Source organism: Bidens hawaiensis, unplaced genomic scaffold, assembly GCF_021521415.1.
Source record: "Bidens hawaiensis isolate Kalapana, Puna unplaced genomic scaffold, B.hawaiensis_p1.1 tig00004743_1, whole genome shotgun sequence".
NCBI lineage: Eukaryota > Viridiplantae > Streptophyta > Magnoliopsida > Asterales > Asteraceae > Bidens > Bidens hawaiensis.
This window is the reverse complement of record NW_027491293.1, coordinates 1,413,684-1,439,039: the sequence shown is the minus strand read 5'-3', so window position 1 is coordinate 1,439,039 and position 25,356 is coordinate 1,413,684. Positions and strand designations below refer to the sequence as shown.

General features: G+C 32.3%; 3 non-coding genes and 1 pseudogene across 3 annotated transcripts; 1 reads left to right on the top strand and 3 right to left on the bottom strand.

Moving 5' to 3' along the window:
• Positions 1-3,685: 3,685 nt before the first annotated feature.
• Positions 3,686-3,758, bottom strand: TRNAK-CUU (transfer RNA lysine (anticodon CUU)). Its single transcript has one exon. It is a non-coding gene; the product is annotated as a tRNA-Lys (tRNA).
• Positions 3,759-4,283: 525 nt separating this feature from the next.
• On the top strand, positions 4,284-6,047 carry LOC143627870 (cytochrome P450 84A1-like; annotated as a pseudogene).
• A 136-nt stretch (positions 6,048-6,183) lies between these two features.
• Positions 6,184-6,255, bottom strand: TRNAQ-UUG (transfer RNA glutamine (anticodon UUG)). The gene has a single exon. It is a non-coding gene; the product is annotated as a tRNA-Gln (tRNA).
• Positions 6,256-7,465: 1,210 nt separating this feature from the next.
• On the bottom strand, positions 7,466-7,538 carry TRNAK-CUU (transfer RNA lysine (anticodon CUU)). Its single transcript has one exon. It is a non-coding gene; the product is annotated as a tRNA-Lys (tRNA).
• Positions 7,539-25,356: the final 17,818 nt, after the last annotated feature.

Sequence of the window (25,356 nt, the reverse complement as noted above, 5' to 3'; positions counted from 1 at the left end):
TCCTACCTAACTACCTAAGCATAACCAGGATAAAAAATTGAAAACCCTTGGTTAAGTGACCCTATAAATACTACACTTCCCTCCAGACATCACTTCTTCACTACTCTTACACACTACTTCATTTCCTTTACTCACACTTCCCAACAAATATTTATCCTCATATTGGAGGGTCGTAATGGGGAGAAATCCATTTTGTCACTATCGAGACTCATAATCTCAAAGCCCTAACCTAAATCAACCAGATGAAGACTTGCGTAACTAGAAGTGTAAAGTGTTAGTCCAATCTTGCACTAAACTTAAACCTTTAGGTGATGAGTCTTGTAGCAACATATATCAACTAGCAGTTTACCCGTCCGGTGGACGGATATAAACGCAGTAATGTGATACTAACATTAAGTCAATAACATATGCAACGGTTTGGTTGTGGTACAATACATTTTGAGATATACGGATTCACAGGAACTGCAAATAGAAGTGTATTACTTCATGCCTATGTATATATTTATGCGTTGGAACAAAAGAGCGACCACATTTTTTGATACACCGATTTAATTAGACATTTGTCAACCTATGTTTCACATTAAGAGATTCATGTAAATACGCATAAATATATTTTACATTAGTATATGACACGAAATTAATACACTCGTATAACTACTCGTAACATGTTTAAACCTTAATACATATATATATATATATATATATATATATATATATATCAAAACAATTGTAACACACATTTAGATAAAACTTGAAATAACAAACATAAAAAGCGTAACATAGACTTGAAATAAAAAACTTAAAAAGCGTAGCATAGACTTAATCAAAACATGCATGCGTTCTACGACTTACTATAAAAACCAGTCAAACCCGAACAACCCGGTTGCGGCTGAGGACCCTAATTCTTGGAATATTGGAATTTGGAGGGGAACTTGAATCTGAGTCTCCGGTATCATCTTCTTCATTCTCCTCGTCATCGCTAGGCACTTCAATTATCTCATGCTGGTTTTCATCCTCGGAACTCGAAACATCAATTACCTCATCCCATTTCCATTGAATAAGTGCTCTTCTCCTTTTGCTTTGTTTTTCAAATTCGCGATCCTATTAAAAAAAAATAAGTTAGTCTAGTGAAGAACATTAAATTTAAGACAAAAATACGAACGTACCTCTTCGCTGAATTCACGTTGAAGTTGAGATTTGTATGGACTAAAGTGTGGACTGAAGTCAATAATCTGAACACTGCCACTATTTTCCTGATATTAACAAATGTAATAGGATTAGTGTATTTTAAACTAATAAACAATTGATTTGATTGAAATTGACTTAAGTTATAGATACCTTGTTGTATCAAGAGAATGTGGTGTTTTCTCATGCTCAGTTTCATCATGTTTGGTATTTAAGTTCATCGTCTAAGTTGTAAGTACAAAATTTATAATATTAGCTATGATTTGGTAATAAAAGTTTGTAGTGACAAATTTAGGATAATGTAATAGATGAAAAAACCTGTGGTTTATCAGTAGCTGGCATAATTTTCGGTTGAACCTGTTCTACAATTAAAGATATTGATATCTTTTAATAAGAATGGTAGTATAGAAACTATAAGGGAAAAATGAAACATTCATACATTTACATTGTCATGAAGGAAATCTCTTGAGATTAAGATGTCTTCCATGGTTTTCTGTATGTTTGTTTGTGTTGAAAATATGTGTAAAAGAATAGTTTACTTCCTTATATATAAATGAAAATAAAGCAATTATAAGTAGTATAAATTTTAAAAATGTTGTTTAAAAATTTGTTCCCTCTCATAAACCATAACCCCACTAACCCACATCCTCAAGTGTTATATCTTTAGTGGACAATAACCACTCCTTAACTTTGCAACATAGTTTTGAAACAAGTTTAAATTAAATCTTCACAATAAATAAAATGTGTTAATAAGTAAATGTTATTTGCAAATGAACCAAAAATTTTGAGTTACTATACCCTAAGTCACCTTACTATTCATTAAACAATTATTAGTTGCAGCATAACTTATCATATAATTAATGGTAATGCATATATTTAGGATTTTACCGAATCCATATGATTATAAAATAGCATAAACTTATAAAAGCTAGTAATTACTTCGTTTGACTAACCGTTTCAAATTAGGACCAAATCCATAATTAAATCATATTGTTAAAAAAATATTATTATCATTATTATTATTATTATTATTATTATTATATATTTAAATTTCATAACCATTGAAAATTATGTATCTCATAACCATATATAAAAAAGGTTTAAATTTCCCTCCTAAATGCAAATAATGAAAGTAAAACTATAAAATTAAATCAAAATGAACCACCTAAAAAAGGGTATGCAACTAAGTTAGTGGTAACTTACCACTACCTATGATCACCTTATATTTCTCACTAACCATTTATAAAGCACGATACTAATAAACATCTTCAAAACCAAATGTTTTTAATTAAAACTTAGATAACAATAAGCATATTTAAATATTATTCAATCAGTCTATGTTTATTATTTCTATTTTCACAATAATACAAATGCTAAAAATTAATTTCAAAGAAGATAAAACAAAATAGATGTGATATTTTTAAGACACTAATTCAAATTAAAATTTAAAAAAATTTGAGCATATTTAAGCCACCATTCTAATTGAATAATGTTCCATAAAAGTTTATACCTAAGCCCATAAACCTTTTGTGGAAGCATCTTGAAAGTAGATATTGGACTATAGTTGATTCAATTTGCTTTGCATTGTATTCTTTTTTTTTTTTTTTGTAATGTGACGTCTCTTGCTGGAAAAGTGAGTGAAAATTAAGTTTTGTTTAAGCCAAAAATTGTTTTTGTCAGTAACTTTAGACATACACATTATAATGTAACTTTGATTAATATAATTTCTGTGTTCCCGTTCTTAGGGTATGATTTACTCAACTTTATATATAACTTTTTATATATGTATAAGTATTATATAATTTGGATATAAAAAATAGCATATAAAAGAATTTAGTGATTATATCACCTGCAATATTCAATATCAATATCAATAGTTGAATTTTCAAATATAGTGGGTTGTTGGATATTCAAACATGTGTGGAAAAGAGTTAGTTTTAATCCTTATCAAACGGTCAATATTCAATCTTTTTATCGGACGGTTAATATTCAATTTTGGATGCCCTTATCAGACGGTTAATATTAAATCTTGGATTTTGATCCAAGGGTCAATTTCAAATCCCACTCTATGGTAACCATATATATATAATGTTGGAAGTCCCCACCGTGTAGCTCATTGGTTAAGGACGCGTAAGACTTGGAACGATGTTGGAATGATCATATAATTTTCTTTCTAAACTAAATACATATATATATTCTTTTTAATTGTAGAAATAATACATAGTGCTTTACACATGACCCAAACTAGCATCTTAAAATGCAACAATCAAACCAAAATAAGATGAATCTAAATTTGGTTACGGACACATGAACACAGATTTCTTAAAACGTATTTAGTAAACTAATCGTGTATCTAGAAATGAACTAGCTACCAACAAGCAAAAACTGTCAAAAGAACTTTCTACTGATCTCATCACCTAACAATTCAGCTCAAACAATAACACGCTCATCTCACCACAAAACATACTCCAAAATGAAAATGCATTAAAATAAAACAATACGCCCACCGTGGGGCTCGAACCCACGACCACAAGGTTAAGAGCCTTGCGCTCTACCAACTGAGCTAGACGGGCTTGTTGTTTGCTTTGTGGCTGTTTCCAGATACAACATTATTTCATTTTCTGAATATCAGCCAACTTGGCATCAATTATTTGGCCCATATTTTAACTGCAGCAACCATCTTTTATCGCAACCAACATTTTATGATTTAATTGTTCAACTGGTTAGGAACTAACCTAACCCGTCGCTTCAGGATCGGTTTGTAAACAATACTTTGAACCGGTCAAACCTGAAGTGGTTAAAACCCGGTTTCAAACGCGTACCAGAAGACGTATACTTCCTCTTCAAAAACAGTTCCAACTATATCCTGTTTGAAAAAGAAAAGGGAAAAAAAAAGAAAAAATTGCGCCCCCTTTAACCCAATCATTTTGGAAGTTGATATTATAACATAAAAAATGTTGAATGAGAATCATGATTGATATCCTCGGACAGCTAAATCATGGGTGGTTACGATTATATGTATCAGTAGACAGTAGACACATGCTCTACTCCCTTTCTCTGTATATAATTTATATATAATTTTTTGTTTCTATTGTTCTATAGTTTTTTAAATAAAGTTTGTCTAGTAGTTAAATCCTTTTAAATGAAACACTTGTTATCTCCACTCTCTTTTAAATAATGTTACATACAACTTAACCAGTTGCCACATATCTTTCTACTAGAATCAATAATGGATTCAACCCAAATTCCCATACCAATCTACATTATAATCTCTCTATTATTAACATTCTGTCTCGCCAGGCTCCGCCGAAAACCCCTCTCACCGGGCCCAATGGGCTGGCCCGTCATCGGCAACATGTTGATGATGGACCAACTCACCCACAGCGGCTTAGCCCGCTTGGCAGAAAAATACGGTAGCATTTTCCATCTCAAGATGGGATTCAGCCACACCATTGTAGTGTCTTCGCCAGAGATGGCCCGCCAAATACTTTAAGTCCAAGATCACGTGTTTTCCAACCGACCGGTCACCATTGCCATCACTTACTTGACTTACAACCAAGCCGATATGGTATTTTCCGACTATGGCCCATTCTGGCTGAAAATGCGGAAGCTGAGTGTCATGAAGTTGTTCAGCCGTTCACGGGCAGAATCCTGGGATTCTGTCCGTGATGAGGTGGATTCCATGGTGAAATCCACCGCAGTCAACTCTGGTTTGCCTATAAATTTGGGCAAGCTTGTATTCAGGTTGACTCATGATATTATTTATAGGGCGGCTTTTGGATCGATATCTAAGGAAAGTAAAGAGGAATTTATTAGCATCCTAGAAGAATACACTAAGCTTTTTGGTGCATTCAACTTGGCTGACTTTATTCCTTGGCTAAGCTTCATTGACCCGGCTCAGTTGAATACACGTTTACCTGCAGCCCGAGCTGCTTTAGACCGTTTCATCAATAAGATCATCGACGGTCATTTGAAGAAAAGGAAGAAAATCAGCGATAAAAGTGTTGATAACGATATGGTTGATGATATATTGGCGTTTTATAGCGAGAAAGAAAAAGTCAATAGAGCCGAGGATTCGCATAACACCATGAAGTTGACCCGAGATAATATAAAAGCCATAATCATGGTAAATTTAGTTCAGATCAATGTTATTTCAACTTATTACTGTGCGCATATACATTAAAAACATATATGACTAATACAATTTTTGGTTCTTAGGATGTAATGTTTGGTGGTACCGAGGCAGTGGCTTCTGCTGTAGAATGGGCTATGGCTGAACTAATGTGTACTCCGGAGGCGCTAAACCGTGTGCAACAAGAGTTGGCTAATGTTGTCGGGCTTGACCGTCGGGTCAAAGAGGTTGACCTCGAGAGGTTGACATATTTTAAATGTATTGTGAAAGAGACACTGCGCCTACACCCTCCTATTCCAGTGGCTCTCCACAAATCATCATCGGACACAACGGTAATGGGCTACCACATACCTAAAGGATCGCGTGTCATGGTCAACTTATACGCCATCAATCGTCATAAGAACTCTTGGGAGGATCCAGATACTTTCAACCCATCTCGTTTTTTGCTAAAACTAGTCCCGGATTTTAAGGGGACCAACTATGAATACCTGCCTTTTGGTTCGGACCGAAGGTCGTGTCCTGGAATGCAACTTGGGTTGTACACAATGGAGATGGCACTAGCCAACCTCCTTCATTGTTTCACGTGGGAGTTACCCCATGGAATGAAGCGAGTGAAATGGATATGAGGGATGTGTTTGGACTCACAGCACCAAAGGCGGTACGACTTGTTGCGGTACCAACGCCACGTTTATTGTGCCCGCTGTATTAAGGGTCTTTTAAATATTTTGTGAAACCTCAACGTGTAATTGTTGGCGTATCACTTTACAGAAATAAGAAATAAAGCATAACTAGGTAGCATGCCCTGCGTGTTGCGCCAGGCTGCTTGTGTATCATGTGTATGCATGTATTGTGCAGAATTTCATTAAAGGTCCTACCGGGAGTCGAACCCAGGTCGCTGGATTCAAAGTTCAAAGTTCTAACCACTACACCATAGAACCAGATATGACACATTTGCACGTACTTGAATATGTAAACCGAGCCGATACATACCTGATCAGCGCCCATTTTGTGCCTCTGAAGTAAATTGTTTTGCACTCTGAATATTACACCTGCATCAAGAATGGAATTTTGTTATCCTTTTTACTATTGTAGACTTTTTAAAAATGAATACATTTTTTCCATGTATATATAATATCGATCAAACATGTTGTACTTGGTGGGGCTCTGTTCAAAACTGTCACCAAGTTTACTTGTTCAGTTCCAGAACTGCTGCCTTACAAACAATCAACTTAAAAATGCATTTAAATCTCAATAATTAAGAGCATAAAAGTAAATATTCCTTTACCTTTATAGAAGCACATATGGGTATTGCCGGCTGGAACACCTTGGCCGATATGAGGACATGGGAGCTTCAATTCCGTTCCTTTTGACCTTGGTGGGGTTCTGCCACCACTAATCACCCCCCCAATCATGTCGGGTGTGTTCATTGCTCGTATGGTTCATGAAGAAAAGAAAAACTTTCTTACCTCTGCCAATAGAGTATCCCAAACAAAGCAATCACCTGTCATCTGAATCTAGCAGCAGACTCGAGAACTCTGAAGACCTTGAAGGCGAATCTCTTCTTTTTTGTGATGACTCTGCCTGCTTGACACCATTAGATGATGAAGACATACGTGACTTGAAAACTAAAGAAAGCAGCAGTCACATTTATTTATACAACTATATTCTTAATCAAGTATGCTAAGCATAAACTTCAAGCATTATCAAAGGTACCGCAGCAAGTTAGGATAATCAATACGAATATATAAGCACAAAAGAATCTATACGAAGTACAAACAAATTAAAAATCATATGACAACCTTCTTTGTTCATATTCCATTGGATTAGTGGGTTGGCGCGGTGTGTTCACTTCTACCTTAATCGTTGATTCATATTTTCTCACAATCAAGAACCCGTCGGAAACATTACCACCAATAGAGACGCAAACCTGGTTGAAGTCGAGCATCAGAGTCATCACAAACTGGAGTGCAGGAAGAATAAATCAAATTATATGCTATTAGAATTCCCGATTATTAATTTTGTTATTAGTTTGCACCAATGAAATATTAAGCTTTCTTATTATATTTCTTTTGGGTTTGTTGGTGAATGAGCATCCTTATTATTCATGCGTATAACAAAAAAAGTGAAATTACTATAAAACAACAAACACGCCCACCGTGGGGCTCGAACCCACGACCACAAGGTTAAGAGCCTTGCGCTCTACCAACTGAGCTAGACGGGCCTGTTGACGAACCAACAGATACATAATAGTTACACTATGTTCCAAATTCTTTCTCTTATACAAAAACCAAGTGGTTGTATACGCTTGGTATGTTAAGCCCCCTATCGCTCCTCAAGAAGAAAAATCCTAGGTCCGTCACTGATTCTCAATCAACATTATCATGAGTTGTTACAAATTAGACCGCCACATATAGCGCTAGACACTTGCTTTATAGTTTATACAAATATGGGTTTATCAAGCTAAAAGTTGGCTTGAGTTGAATACGAGCTGAGCTGCCAGCTTACATAGGCATTTCAAGTTGACAAAGGTCCAGCTCGTACTTGAATTTAAGGATAACAGTTATTGACGGAAAGATTTAACATCAATGGTACATAACGTACAACTAACTAGGTCACATATATAGTAAGGACATGAATATCTACCTATACTATTAAAGCAATAAGGTTTTTGGACATTTGTTTTCTTCCTATTGGTCAATTCTCATAAATTCCATATATACTATGCATTCTTAAAATTTTTTGGAATTTAAATAATTCAAAACTAAAATGTATTGTTAGAATTTATTGGAAATTAATATTTTCCACCCATCAAAATTGTTCTACAGTAATAACTATGTTTGTTTAATTCATATAATAATGTAACTGCATTGGATGTTCATAAATTAGTAGTAAATGCATTTTGTGGCGTTTGAAGTTAATTCAACCATTCTCTATAAAAAATTAAGCTACAAAAATGACATGGAATTAAACTAACAAATGTATTTACGTTTTTTAGTAAATTCACACAACCTTAAATATTCAAATAATTATCAAAATGCAATTTCTTGATTATTTGAGCATGAATAGGTGAATACAATTTAAGCTTGCACCTTTTATTGATTCATATGCAATACACAATATTGGTGGCCTAGACCCTTTTACATAAATGAATTTCTAATCTTCTATGCCGATTCAAGTGCTGATAGTCTTGATATCTGGTAGAGTAAGTTATGTTATAGTTGTTTTCAGTGTAATATTTCTAATTTCCATGTATTTAATATTTATATGAACACCCGATATAAATAACTTAAAATTGTTACTAAAGCTAATACTATTTGTTGTCCCGGTTTTCTAATTTTTCTATTTTGTGTACTAAAATCCTTCATTAAGTCAACAATATTGAACCATCATGCTCTATAAGTTTCGGTTTTTATATTTATGTTGTTCATCCTTTTCATATGCTAACCATATTATATTCTATTACAGATGTCTTCACAATCAAAGAAACGCGGTCAATCATCATCTTCCAATAAGAGGAGTAATTCAAACGGTTAGTCATTTTGCTATTTTTTATTTACCCTTTAAATGGTATTTAAGAGTGCATTTTTGTAAACGTGCATTTTCAACGCCAAGAGAGCCGCTGACTAGCATTTCGAATGGAAACAGTTTACTTTAAACGCGTTAATACACTATAGTTTATTTAAATATATTTTGTTATGTTATTATTCTCAAGTTAAACCTTACATCAACAAATACAACCTACAGACGTCAAAATAAAGTAAATAAAAATTAACTTGTTATTAACTATAAATTAGGCACTTGTAACAGACGAACTCAAAAGATTTTTAATATAGTTATTCTAAACTGCATTATACCTTTTAAATAATCAAGATTCTTAATAATATTGAATGCCTCTTTACACAAATTTTTTGTATTTTTTTATTTTTGAAATGATACGAAACATAATTTTCATGTACTCAATACTATTTTATTTTCTTAAAGCCAATTAAAATACATGTTTTAATTAACATGTGTATTCAAATTAATTTATGTTAATTAGAGAAGCAAAGATGTTTCTCCATAATTTATTTACTTATATTTAATTTACTTAATTTATATTGTTTCCACAAATTTAGATGTAGTCCAAATAAAAAACCAGTTATTTGATTTTTTATATGGGATCATATTAATTCTTTTTTATATTTAAATTTGAACTAAAATTTTCATAAATGAATTACGGTAAATAAAATCAATAGGACCAAAATTACTCAGACTCATACAAATTTAATTAAAAAATAAAAATAAATAATTAAATAATTGACTATAGGGTTAAAAAAAACCATACGCACCATAAGCATATGTGTTTTTTTTAATAATAATTGACTTAATTATTTATGTTTGGTAACAGTTTAAAGTTTTTAGATTATATTTATATAAACAGTTCTTTTTATTTAATTAAACAGCTTAATGAATTTAACGGTTATCATATTTTGTTCGGTAATTAATTTGCATCTATAAATCAGTACATTGTTTGTATGGATTTTCATTGTTTTTTTTTATTACAGATAACTATGCTATTACTTATCCAATTTCATCATTTAATAATAATCGATTATATGGTGGTAAAGAAAATCAAGCCGTAAATACTATACAAGGTTGTATGTCAACAACATCAAGTAATATAGGTATAATATAGGTAGGGGTGTTCAAAAGTATCCGAATCCGAATCCGTATCCGAATTATCCGATAATCCGTATCCGAATTATCCGATAAACCGTATCCGAACTATACGAAATTTCGGATATCCGAATCCGACCCCGGATATCCGAAAATTCGGATTCGGATAGCATTTTCGAGATTTTTCGGATAGTTCGGATATCCGAACTATCCGAAATATATATTTAATCATTTTTTATTTTTATTATATATACCTTGTAATTTAACCCTAATTTCAAATTTCAATGCTTGCAGTCTCTCATCTTTGCTCTCCCTCTATCATCCATCTGTACTATCCATCTGTACCACCTTCACGCTTCCAGTCACCACCTCCGTCCTCCGGTATCGTCACTAGTCACCACCTTCGTCCTCCGGCATCATCACCAACTCTACCCGCCGCCTTCTTCGGGTTCTCCCTTCCGTTCTCCGACATCGTCACTGTTTCTCCATTCTCCATCTCCATGGATTGTGTTGATTTTTAATAATTGGTTGTGTGTTATTTGTTTTTTTTCTTTTTTATATATTTTGAACAATTTATGTTTAGATTCTTGAATTGAAAAATTGGATGTTATTTGCTTGTTTAGGTTGTTGGATTGGAAAACCTGGTTGTTAGATTAGCAAGTTGTGTGTGTTTTTTTTTTATTTTTATTTTTATTATTCTTTTCATATTTTCTTTCGGATATCCGAATCACTATCCGATCAGATATCTGAAATTTCGGATACGGATTCGGATAGAAAAATCCACTATCCGAAAGGTTCAAATATCCGAAATTTCAGATTGAACAACCCTAAATATAGGTATGTTGTCTGGAACAATTTTTTTTACACATACTACATGTAATTACAATTAATTTCTTTTATTATATCACATTTAATTCAACCATGTTTTTTGGCGTTAATGACAGATTAGGTATGTTGTCTAACCTTTAAATGAGGTTTTGCAAGACATTAGTGGCAGATTTTTAGCGTTATTTCCGGGAGACAAAGTTGAATTCCTCAGTTCTGATAGTATAGATCAGTCTGATACTGTTGGCCTTGGTTTCGATCCAGCTTTACACTCACCGGATTTCCTAAATGGTTTAAATATGTTTGGATTGCCTAACCATAGACTGGATCTAAAATTCGGTGTGCCGATAACGTTACTAAGAAATGTTGATCAGAAGAACGTTTTGTGAAACGAAACTAGATTGGAAGTAATTAATTTGGGTAGGCGCTTTATTGAAGTTAAAGTTACTTCAGGTACTAATATTGGTTATCGCACTTATATAACTCGTAGTGGCCTAAGCGCTTCAGATAAGAAAATTCCGTTTCAACTGAAGAGAAGACAGTTTCCAGTTGCGGTTTGTTTGCAATGACCATTAGCAAAAGTCATAGGTCAGTCTCTGGCAAGAGTTGACATATATTTCAAAGGCCCTATGTTTATACATGGATAACTTTATGTAGCTTTATCAATAGTGAATAGTAGAGACAGTGTTAAAATGCTTATATTAGACAAGAAAAGTAAAGCTACAAATAAAACAAGAAATATGGTTTATAAGAAAGTCTTTAGTAGCTTATGAATTTTACATTTTCAACTTTGATTATGTTTCTGAAGATTGTAATTTGAATGTAATTTTGGTTTATCTTTATGTTTCACAATCATTTGTTTCGTACCAATATTGTTTACAACTTGAAGTATGTTGTCGACCCAAAAAACATATAACGACTTATGTTGTCCTTTAAATTAAATGTGTTTATTAGATAATTTCAATATTTTCACCCGTGTTGTACACGGGTCAATAACCTAGTATAGTATAAAGAAATAATACAGCAAGAAGTATAAAGAAATATAATTAAATTTCTGACTCTCGAGATCCTCCTTCATGTCATCATCAATGTCCATGCTACCAGTAAAATACTGCTTCAAATTAATGAGTCTCCCATATCATTTATCTATTTCGATGATCTTCATATATCATACTAATTTATCTTACTAATTGAATATTTACACGGAACAAATGGACAAAGATAACTTCAAAAATATGCATACTAATGGATGCATTTGTGCTACCTTATCCGGTTTTTTTTTAAACTTAAACTAATGAGCATGAGCCATCTTTGGACTTCTACATCTAATCGTCCAATTTGTTTTTATCTAATCGTCCAATTTGTTTTGATGACATACTAGGTTATTAACCGTGTGCTACACGGGTGGAAATATAAAAATCATCACATGTATGTATGAATGTGTATATATAGGGCTTGAATCAAATACAAATTAATTTAGCATGATAACTGTGAGAATCAAGTAGTGTAACTATATATACAACATAACATTATTATAGTATAGTGTAAATACAGTATAGTGTAATTGCATTACGATATAATTACATAGTTACACTACTTGTAAATATAATTGCACTACTTGATTCTCACAGTTAGCACGTTAATTTAATTTGTACATTAATTTTCCCTATATGTGTGTGTAGTATGTTTTGTTTTAGACGACAAGATGATTTATAATTGCAAGTCATATTAAAACGGAACATAATATTGAAAGACAAGTAGAATGTTTACAAAGCAAAGAGTAAAGTGCCATTTTCGTCCTTGTGGTTTGGCCAATAATGTGAATTTAGTCCAAAAAGTTCATTTTTTGCATATATACCCTTCATGTTTCTCAATTCTTGTCAATTACATCCAAATCATTAACCTCATTAAATTTAATCATTAAGTTAGGGATAGACATGTCTTTTCACTATTTCTTTATTATACGAGTAAAGTGCCAAAATCGTCCCTGAGGTTTGGTCATATTTGCAAATTTCGTCCAAAAATACTTTTTTTCGCAAGTAGCCCTTGATTTTTCCCAACCGTTGCCAATTTCGTCCAAATTGTTAACTCGGTCTAAATTCAACGTTACTTATGGGTATTACTGTCCTTTTACATGTTTGTTTACATTGAATTTAGACCGAGTTAATACCTCTGAGTTAACGTTGAATTTAGACCGAGTTAACAAATTGGACGAAATTGTCAACAGTTGGGAAATATCGAGGGTCTAATTGCAAACAAAAATATTTTTGACGAAATTCGCAAATGTGACTAAACTTCAGGGACAATTTTGGCACTGTACTCATGTAATAAAGAAAGAGTGAAAAGACATGTCGACCCATGAGTTAATGATTCAATTTAACGGAGTTAGTGATTTGATGTAATTGGTAGGAATTGGGAAACGTGAAGGGTTCATAGGTAAAAAATAAACTTTTTGGACTAAATTCGCATTATTTGTCAAACCACAAGGACGAAAATGACACTTTACTCCAAAGCAAAGTTAAAACTTTAAAACATAAAGTACCAAATATTTCCTTATAAATAACATTTGTTGTTTTGTTAATAACTTTATCTTGCTTATCTAAAATAAGCATTTTAAGATCGTGTATACTCTTCAATCTTGATAAAACTATATACAATTAGCCATGTGTAAAGATAGTGTCTTTCATGCATGTACCAGATCTTGCTAGATTCGATCCGGAGGTCGCACACGAGCGAAAAACAATAAACTTATTAGTTAAGAAAACTATCCACTTAATCGATCGCAACCATCTGCAAGAGTTAAAATATATTAGAAAAACCAAATATATATATTGTAAAGCTTTGACAAAAGTTAATCCTTATTAGATGCAGCCTTAGTTTCAGGATCTCTAGGATCTCCTAGCTATAGGTAGAAAACCAAATTAACAAAATTTCATTCCATGAAAAAAAGAAAGACCAACCGTGACTGTTACATTATTGCTTTTTTATAAAATAAAAATGAGATGTCATTATAAACAGGGCCGGCTGGGGCATAGGCAATGCGGGTGACCGGCCGGGGCACTTAATTTTCAAGGGCACAAAATTAATTGAAACGTATAAGGCTTAAAAATCATTATTGCGATTTTATAAAAATTCCGATGGGTTCGGGATCGAAACGCACATAATATGTTGTTATAATGCGTAATGAACGATGATTAATGTTTCTCCGGTATAGTCTAAGTGTTTTACGAGATTTAATTGATTTGTAACGTACGTTTTAAGGCGTTTTTGATGTTCGCCGGATTTTTCTCGCCGGATTCCGGCTGTCACCGGAAAATGGAGGTAGGGGCCTAGTGGGTGACGGGTTGGGTTTGGGCTGGGTAAAAAACGAATATTATATATTATTTTAAATATTTTACACTTAAGGCCCTTGTAAAATCAAGTTGTTTTAAGAAAGAAAATTAAAGTAAAATTACAATTTGAACCTTGCACTTTGAAATATTATAAAAATGTAATAATAAGTTATAAACTTGGATATTTTGTTATATTATACTCGTATTGTTTGAAGATCGTTTGATTAAGAAATTTAATCCCGGAGTTTCATGAATTGGACAAACGAATAGAAAATGAACTATCGATAAACGTAAATCATCGAGATTGAAATATTAATGATGCACGATAAACAGGAATACATTGAAACGACAAATCGGGTCTGTTTAACGAATGCAAATGCAAATTCAAATTCGAATAAAAACAGAAATTAACGAATGTTACATGAAACGAATATTCTCACTTGAGACATTTTTAAGCTTATTTTTATACAAAAAATTTTTTACACAACCTAAATCATAACAAAGTAAGCCCATTTAAAAATTAATTGTTTAAACCAAACAAAAAACCATTTACATAAGACCAATTTTTTTTTATTTTTTTTTTGCTTATATTTCGTTATTCGTTAAGGTCTACGGGCCTTTTTATTTTGGCTTGACCGAGGCATATAAATTTTTGCAGACTGCCTTGAGTATAAAAACCTTATTCACAAGTACAGAGAACAAGTTGCGTTCTTGTTATGACCAACTCCTTAGCAACGCATAAATAGTCTGCAAGCATTATATAAAAAATCCCCGCATTATTAAAGTTTGCATTCATATAGTTTATGACAAATAAATAAGTTGGTAAAGCATAAACACATAAAAATGACATACCTTTAATGATCACCATTGATCACCAACCTCAACCTAGACTATACAAAAGTTAATCCGCATTATTAAAGTTTGCATTCTATAAGCTTATTTAAGAACATAGAAAATAATTAAAATTCAAGTAGAAAATGATCTAAAATTACCTCTGTATGAGACTTGTTGAAAGATAATCCACACATTTGTTGTTCCTCGAACACGAATCTAGTCGCAGGCTTCTCATTCCCGTTTCATGTACTAAAAATTTAGGTTCCTCCATAGATAGTTCTGCATACCTACCTGGGCTGTAAAAGAAAATATGTTTATGAATGCATTTGAGTTTGACTTTTGAGGTCAAACAAACTACTTTTCATCTTCAAAAATCATATTCCTCTTGAAAAATTAAGCAAACATTTTAATGATAACTAAATGGCGTACTTAACATGAATCTCATTGTCCCATAATTAAAATTAACCTATCATGACATGTTTTCTTTATTCAGTAGTATGGTAATCTCCGTTTTCCTCAATGCCATACTTAACATGACCTAGTTCGTTTTGGTCAAAAGTACAATGAAAAAACTCAATATAGAGCTTGAGAAGCTACTCAGGAACCGAGTTCAAGCTTCAAAATAAAGCTCGAATCAAATTGAACTCGAGCTAAACAGACCATTGACATATCTAATTTAACCCAACAGTTTATTAGACTTGTTTTTATATTTTCTAATAATAATATAAGAAAAGAAATTAATATAGAATATACCAGTAAATAGGTAAAGCGAAGTAAACAATAACAGGGTGGTTTCTATATTAGTTCAGTTTTGATCAGATGGATCAAAGTAAGCACTGACATATATGCTATGTACCAATTTCATAAAAGAATTTTTAGAGTGCCACACCCACCATGGGGAATTACGCATAAAACAAACTAATTTACTCGTTTGTGTAATCATACAACTTCATTCATAAGCATGCTTAAAATAAGGGTGACAAACTAAATATCCTTACTGCAACTACTTTCACAAGCAGAAATTGTACCAGTGCTGATTTATCATCGACCAACGTCAAACTTCCTACCCCTGCCAAAACAATAGTCTTGCAGAATGCATCCATGATTTCAAAACTAAATCAAAAACCATATAAACATTTAATGGCTAAATCATCAACACTTCATTGAAACATTACAGAACATAACAAATTGGGGAGAAACGGCGGTGCCTATAAGCCTACAACAACACCAATCAAGACAATGAATGCATCAAATAGTCAACAATATTAGTTTATTAGTGCTCAACACTTATTTGCATAACCAGTTAACTTCTAACAATTACAGATTAAAGATTAAGCTCTGTGCCTTTGTGGTAGTACGATTTCAGTTTCCCTAGATGTATCGAGAGAATCAATCAGTTAGCATATATTTGCATAATGATGACACTAAACTTTTTAGTCTTACCATTTGTAGAAGAAAATAGCTAGATTCTAGGTAACATACACCCTTAGCAGTAAGAATATCAGCTCGTTTCCAACAAATGACACACCTCAGTTCAATGTGCATATGAAATAAAACACCAAATTTGCATTTGGATATTCTCAAATCACAACAATAGTTGTTCTTAAAGCAAAAAAATTTGCATATATTTCTTAGTGGATTCCAAATTCGTAATATTGTAAGTTATTTTTGGGGTGTGACAACTATTGGCTCAATTGTGTGACAACAATGGATTCCAAAAAAAATCGTAATATTCTCAAATCTCAAATCCATTTTTTTTTGGATATCTAATATTGTAAGTTATTTTTGGAAAAAACTCAATTGAGCCAATAGTTGTCACACCCTAACATACGGCGGAATATGTCGGGGCGTCCAATTGATTGCACAGTAATTCACAAGAAACTATAAGTAATAATGACAATGGAGATGGATCAAATACAAACAAGAAAACTGTGCTAAACGTGCGAACCAAGTGAAATCAGGGTGGCAAATTCGTAATCAACATACAAAACCTAAGAAGTGATGAAAACACAAAAGTTAAGCGATGGAGAAACCCAATTTTTAATCAATTGTTATTCTTCTGATGAAATCGATCAAATCATATTCGTTTAGCTAACCTGATCGATAAAATCGAATGAACTGACACGCTTAATTGATGAATTGAAGCTTGCAACTATATTCGATTATCAACTAAGCCTTACAAATCGGATTTAACAATCATTTTGTAGTTACAGTGATTTTGAAGAAGACTAGTGCAAACCTAATCGATTAATTAGACTAACTAAAGCTTGTGAATTAGACTAATCGAACAATTAAAGCTTGTGAATCAAACTAATTGATCCATGGAAGCTTTGCGAATTGAATTACTTGATAACTAAAGCTTATAAATCAAAAAAACAAAAAAATGGAATTACAAGAGTGTTTGCGATGGCTTTATATGATAACATGTGTTTCAGTAATTACTCTACTTATATACGATAATTACTCTACTTACAAAACAACTATAAAGTAATTGTGTGTCAATAATTACTCTATTTACAAAACATAATTACTCTACATATAAAACAACTACGATTACAAAGCGTAATTACTTGTATAAGTAAGTAATTACTTTCTGGTGTGTAATCAGTTTTTTTTTGTAGCGTAATCAATTTTATAACACGATAGCTATTCTTATATTCGATTAGTCACTAAGGGTATGTTTGGTACGGGGTAATGGAATAGATGAGGGAATGGAATGGACGTGCTAATGGAATGGAGAAAGGAATGAAATGGATCATTACCATTCCATTGTCATGTTTGGTTACCATGTAAGAATGGAATGATTAATCACTTTATCATTATTAATATTTTTATTAGTAATAATAATAAATAAATAAATAAATAAATAATATTAATAATAAATGAATATTCATAATAAGTATTTTTAGGACCTCGTGCTGCAACGAGATCGTTAAACTATATATGCGTTGTGAAATGTTAACTCATCTAATTAAAAATAAAATATATTGATAATGTAGTAATAGTTCTAACATAATAATAGTTATATTATAATATACAAAACGATAATGATAATATAATAACTATAATTAGAAAATAATAATATAATTATAATTTTATAATAGTAATAATGATGTTGACTTTTTGACTTTTTCATTCCTTGAAGGAATGAAAAAAAACACTCATACCCAAATGAATGAAAATCCTAAAAATGAAAGGAGTTTCATTCCATTTGAAATGATTCATTCCATTCATGCATGGTAACCAAACATGTTTTTTTTCATTTCTTTGGTATGGCTTATTACATTCCACCTTCCATTCCTCCATAACAAACACTACCTAATAGTTACATAATTACTCTACTTATATATATAATTACTCTATTTTATAACTAGACTATTTATTTTGTTTAATAACTGTATTTGTTGTAATAGAAGTTGATTTTTATAACTAGAGTAATTTTCTTATAACTAGAGTAATTATATTGTTTAACAAGAATAATTCCAAGTATGCCCATAGCTTCCAAATGTTAAATGCAGCCTGTTCAACTTAAATTTGTTGATCTAGGTTCACAAATGAGTAGACTTCTATGATATGATAATGATCTAACAAGGAATAGCATATCAAATTTGGCTTTCAACCTACTACAGGTTGTTTTTTAGTCAAAAGAATTTATAAACATCAATTTACAGTTTTGAGTTTTAATTGAATTATTTTGTAAACTACTATAAATGAACAATAATCTACAATTTATAAGTAAACAATATTCAAATACAATTTTGCTTTTGGGTCAAACAATTTATAAGTGAGCAATAATCTGCAATCTCAAATCCAATCATTAATTTCAAATTCAATCCACTTTTATAGCTTTAGGTAATACTTGTATTGTCTCAATGATGTTCACGAATTACAACACAATTTTAGCTTATTGTGTTTGAATTCTCTAATTGGCTTTTTCGTGATTGACTTGGCAAATGTATATAATTATCTCTTTGCAAATCAGGCGAGTCTTCTAATTGTTTCCATTTCCAATCCTTTTCATTACATCGATCTCTATTTTTTAAGCTCGTTTTTGTATTGACAGTTCTTTTTTAGTCCTTTTCACTTTGTCAACAACTTCTCATCACCTAAAACAATATGTAATGATTCATCATTTGAGTATCTTAAGCCCTTATATTGCTATCCTTTCTGTAACGATTCCGGCAAATTCAGGTATACCCTAGCCGGTATATACTATTTATGTGTTATTTAATAATGAATATATGAATTATAATGCGTTCATACGAGTATGTATGATTCACATTACGGATTATACTCAATTATACAGTTAATCGTATTGGAAATACGATTAACCGATTAACGGTTATTGAAGCCCGAACGAATCGGGGATTACATTATAGACGAGATATATGATATTTAGTGATGTTTACGAAGTATTAAAGCTTCGGGATAAGTGAATTAAAGCACAGAAAAAGAATTTTCGATTTAATGGTACGTCGGTACATTAAATGAAACCTTCAATACCAAACCAAGCAAGAGACGATCGATCAAGCCGAAAAAGATGCGCAATTATTAATAATATAATGTTTTAAGTTAATAAATGTCATGGTTTAAGATTTTAAAGTTTTTAAATCGGTTTTATATAAATTTCATTTTTTAAGCCGAAAACGACCGTTTTAGCCTCGTTTTAAGCCGAATTAAACATTTAACCGAAAAACGAACTGAACCAGATTATCCACAACATTATCCGGATTTTCAAAATCCAAATGTGTGGCTAGAATTGGAAAGGTGGGTCCCACCCCACCCCCCTTGACTTCCGATCGGCATAGGGGATAAACCCCTTTGCCTTGTTATTTTTTTTTGGTAAACAACATTCAACATCCTTCATACCTCTCCATTCTATGAGCCAAAAATCTAGAATTTTAGCAAGAAAACCGAGGTAAAAATCGAGTTATTTACATGTTCATCTTCTTTTCTTGAGTTTATTTGCAAGAAAATGAGGTTTCAAGTGAAAAAGGGTGAAAACCCGAGATGAAACCGATTCTTGCATGATCAAGTGATGTATACGGGTTATACAAGGGATCTTGGTCCAAGAAAGGAGTTAAACGAGCCAAAAACGAATTTTTACGGTTTAAACTTTAGTTTTGAAACAATAACCGAAACTATAGTGTAAGAGGCTTGATGGTGAGTGTAACTTGCTTGGTATTGTGGTATGTTGGTTGTAGGTTCTGTATTTAGTGGTAGATAAGGCGGAAAGACGAGTTTGTAGCTTGTAGTGGCGGAAAACAAAAGGTATATTCGGTTTATGTTCGGTTATGAGTGTTTTGGACAGATTGTGGTACGTTTAGATTTAGGCTACGAAATTTCACAGAGATGATCTACACATGAAAATATGAGATCTGTGAAAATTTGGTAATTTTTGGACAAAGGATGAATATTTGGTGAATTTAATGCTCGGTTTTGGCTAAAAATGGTGAAAATAGTTAAATATCATGAAAAATTCTGGAAAATTCCAGAAAAGCTTCTTATAGCATGTATAAGTCACACACAAAATTTTAGGTCAGTTGGAGAAGTATAAGTAGGCTTTTCGGTTAAACGAGTTCTAGGGTTTTCTAGCTCGGTTTTAGTGAAAATGGCATGTAAAAAGAGATTTTGGTTCTGGAAAAATTACAGGGGACTATGGGGATGGCAGGGGTCATCCAGGAAAAATTTGGGATTTTTCTAAGATCGTTTGGTATTTACGACATATTTAGTGTTTAAATGGTGTTTAAAAATAGATAAATAAATTTTAAATATAAAAATTAATTCTGGAAATATTTTTGTAAAATTCCCCACTGTCGAAAAGTGAGTTGTACAAAATTTCAAGATCCGAGATTAAACGGATAATTATTTGTGCTAAAAAGAAAATAAAAACAAACTTTTAAAGTTTAAAACTCGTAAACCGGTAAAGTTCGCCTAAACGAGCTGACTGGTGTATAAAAACCCTAAAAATGAACTATTTTCATATAATTGAGGTAAACAAGTAAAAATAAATCATCCGAAAATAATTCGGATGATTTGAGTAATTTTATCCGATTTAACAGTTTCCGGTACACTAAAGACGGAAACGGGTCCCGCGGCCAATCGGGGCGTCTAAACCGAGCTCTAATTTCACAACTTTAATTAAATTATCAGTCAACCACTATTTTCGGGTCGTGTGTGACCAAACTCATTTTTGAAACGTGAAAACGGATAACCGTGCTAGGCACGCAAAACGGGGAAAACAAACTAATAGTAATTTTGACTGTTGAACTCTGAACGATATCACAATCTGAGTCCGGAGAAGTGTTTCTGGGTTAACATTGCCCCAATAACGGGTACAGTACTGGGTTAACAGTGTCCCCGGATGTACCGGTTAACACGGTTAAAGTTATATTAATAGTGATTGTATAGTAACGAACTTAGGGATCGTATTACAGATCCGGATTAGTAGCTGCGTACTCTGTTACCTACTTGCTTACGAAAGGTGAGTTTCACGAGCCCCTTTTCTGAATTGTTTTTAAATATTTTCCCGGGGCGGAAAGCATGTTGTTATTGAAATGTTTAAGTACATACTGAACGCATGGATTTGCGTGTATTTATATATGTTTTATTGTACGGGAATCGTACGGAAATGTACTAAGATGGTAATTGTCTGAGTTGCTAACATTGTAAGGCCCCGCAACACGAGTGATTAGCTAAAAGCCGGTAGAGTGTGAATAGTACTATTGGTCTGACAAACCCAACTGGTCCGGCATGGATTTGCTGATGTTTCCCAGCCAGTTGCACATGTCTATTTTGTTGTTATTTATTTTGCTATGTAATGTTAGGCATAGCGGTTTGGGGCAGGTTCGTGGGCGGAGTATGCCACGGGGTTGTGTGTGGATAGTCAGAGGTTTCACTTGTGGGCTCAACATAATTACATCGCTAATATATGATTATTATAATGATTTGTCACTGTTTATTTAAATTAGTGAAACTCACCAACTATTCGTAGTTGACCCGTTTTCTTTACATGCCTTCTAGGTACTCCCAAACTGGAATAATTGCTACATGCTTGACGATGCGTGCTTTTTGTGGAAGCTTAATGATCTTTTTGTATTAATTATGTTAATGTACTGTTGGTAAAACTTATGTGCTATCGCCTAGACGATAACTAAACTCGGAACAATGTAATATGATGTAAATTAATGTAGTGGTGTTTTCCTTATAAGCAATGCTGTTGATATCAGACGTGTCTGTTGCATCCCATTTACGTTTCCGCTGCGGTTACGGGGTGTTACACTTTCACTTTTCCTCATTCTCACCATTAAATTAGCGTTAAAAACAACCAGCCTAAAACATATTAATAATTACTCCACTTATACAGACTAATTACAACACATACAAAACAGCTATTATAACTAAGATAATTACTCTAGTTATTCAATGTAATTACACTATAACCACTTAACATAGTTACAAAAGCTACGTACAAACTAATTACACTACATATAAAACTACTTCTTTCCCACATCCTTCTTCACCATATTTGTCTTTTGCTTTTTTTTCTTCATCACCACATCCTTTTTATCATCATTTTCTTTATCAACACCTTTTTTTTCGGTTTTCTAGAATAAACACTTTTGTTTCTTAGCCTACTTTTCTTCATCACCACATCCTTCTTCACCATATTCGTCTTTTACTTCTTAACCTCGTTTGCAGCGGTAAATTCGTCTCCCTGATGGTTGGGTAAAATTTAGTTATTATTATATATTAAATAGTTATATTTAGGTTAATAAATGGATTAACATTGGTACTTCAAACATTGTTATGTGTTTTCAGGACATTGGAAGTTAAGGAGCTTAAACGAGCTAATTCAGAGCCATCCAGATAAAGATTAAGCAAGCCTCGAGATAATGGAAGCATGGGGAAACATGTATTGAGGGTTAAGAAGGATTCGGGAGAGGATTGGATGAGAAACCTGAAGCCGAAGTGAAAACTGAACAAGATGGGTTACCAGGAAAGTGTGTTTTAGTAAAACGGGCATATCTTGGCCTAAAAAATGAGTTACAGAATCCATAATATATGAATTTCATGTTTCTCGACGAGAAAAATTCGAATATGAAGTCAGTTGCATCTTCGCGTATCACGAATATGCAGGACATGCAACTTCGCGATACGCGAAGATGCTCAATGTCGGCAAAAGTTAGGGTTTTCACTATATAAACGATTTTTCGACCCTATTTCGGATATTACGACTTTCAGAGGTAAAAGAGGAGTTCTAGGGCGATTTTCCATCATTCCAAAGCTTCCAGTTTGTCCTAAGATCTTATATTCATCAAGATAAGTACTTTAACGATTATGTCGATGTCCGGCTAATCGTGTGTGTTCGTTCTAGGCTAAGGTTTTGTGTGAAGTACTGTTTTGATCAGATTCTAATGCTTAATGGTTATAGCTTGATTGAATTTATATGATTTGTCTTGCTTAATTAGTTATTTGGTTGATTAAAGGTTGTGTTTGTGATTATTGATTTGTGTAACGTTTGTTTGGTTGTTCATCAATATTTAGGGTTAGGCTCTTGTGTCCCTGAACTATAATCATCAAACCTTTTCATTGAGTTAATTATCCTAGACATAGAATTGGTAATTGTGGTGTCCAGGTTCATTTGTGTCAACAATTCGGTTAGGGTATCGTTTGTCATCATAAATCAAACCATAGGACTAGCAATTATTATAAAACTAAATACTAAAGAATCTGTGATTGACGTATGGAACACATAACCCGAACCTAGAATGAATGCTTTTTAATTAATATTATTTACAATCTTTTCAAGTAATTGTTTAGTTTTAATTAATTAATATTTATCTAAAAACTGCTTGACATCGTCTGTCCGCTTAGGTTAAATAATTAGTTATAAATTAAATAAACTTGCACTTTCCTTGAGTCCCCGAGGAGACGACCTTACTTACCCGTACTAGTTTATAGGTATTTAAGGCTTAAAATTAATTGTTTGAGTAGACCGCGATAGCCTACGTCACTCCCCAATCACCTAAAACAATATGTGAAGATTCATCATTGGAGTATCTACAAACCATTTTTCATTGATATTCTTTCGCTCTTCCTTCTTTTCACTATTAAATTAACATTACAAACAACTAATTAGAAACATATTAATAATTACTCTACTTATACATACTAATTACACTATATATGAAACAAATGTTGTAGCTTTGATAATTACTCTAGCTGTGAAAATAATTACACTACAACCTTAAAATAGATTACAAAAGCTATACACAAAGAAATTAACATTATAAACAGCTAGTTATAAACATGTTATTAATTATTCTACTTATACAGACTAATTACACTATGCACGAAACAACTACTGCAACTTGGATAATTACTCTAGTTGTGAAAAATAATTACACTACAACGTTAGAACAAATTACAAAAGCTATAAACAAAGAAATTAACATTACAAACAACTAGTATAAACATATTATTAATTACTCTAACTTATACAGACTAATTACACTATCCACGAAACAACTACGGTAACTTTGATAATTACTCTAAATGTCAAAATAATTACACTACATTCTTAGAACAAATTACAAAAGCTATAATAGACAAATTACACACATACAAAGTTAATTACTCTATTTAATTGCACTATAATCAATTTACAAAGTAACAAAAAAATAAGCAGACTCACTGCATACAACTATGATGATAACACTACTTGACAAAATAATAAAAACAATAAACAGAATAGTTACCTGTTTTGGTTCAAAGTGGGGGTTTGTATATATGTGCAGACTCACTTTCATGGTTTTTTTTTTTTTTACTTCTTCGTTCACTATTAACTGGTGTATCATCATCTGCAATTGTATATATGTGTAGAAATTGCATTAAACATGAGAGATTTGAAATCAATTTTTCTTAACCCAAACCCTAGTTATACGTGTAAAACAAACAACACGCACACAAGTGATCAGAAGAATGAAATTTACCTTTAATCGCCATTCTTTTCATATGATTTAGCTTATGAATAGTGAAATTGATCGATGATTATAGGTTTTGAGAGAATCATTTGGGATTTTGATGAAATGAATTTGGGTTTAGACGATGAATTTAGGATTTATGTGAAAAAAAGAGATTTCAACTTATTTACATAATTGCCATCGCCATATTCTTTTATTCGCACGTTTTGTACGATTTTTTGATTTGTATGTTAACCCATCCCTAATGACAATAACTATTTAATTTAAGAAAACGGATTTAGGCTTAGTGTTTATCAACAAATCATTAAACTTTGTTTAAAACTCAAAAATAAACAAGATAAACACTCAAACTTGATAATTGTCTTAGATTAGTTGATAAAATTCGTAGATTGATGACTAAATATGC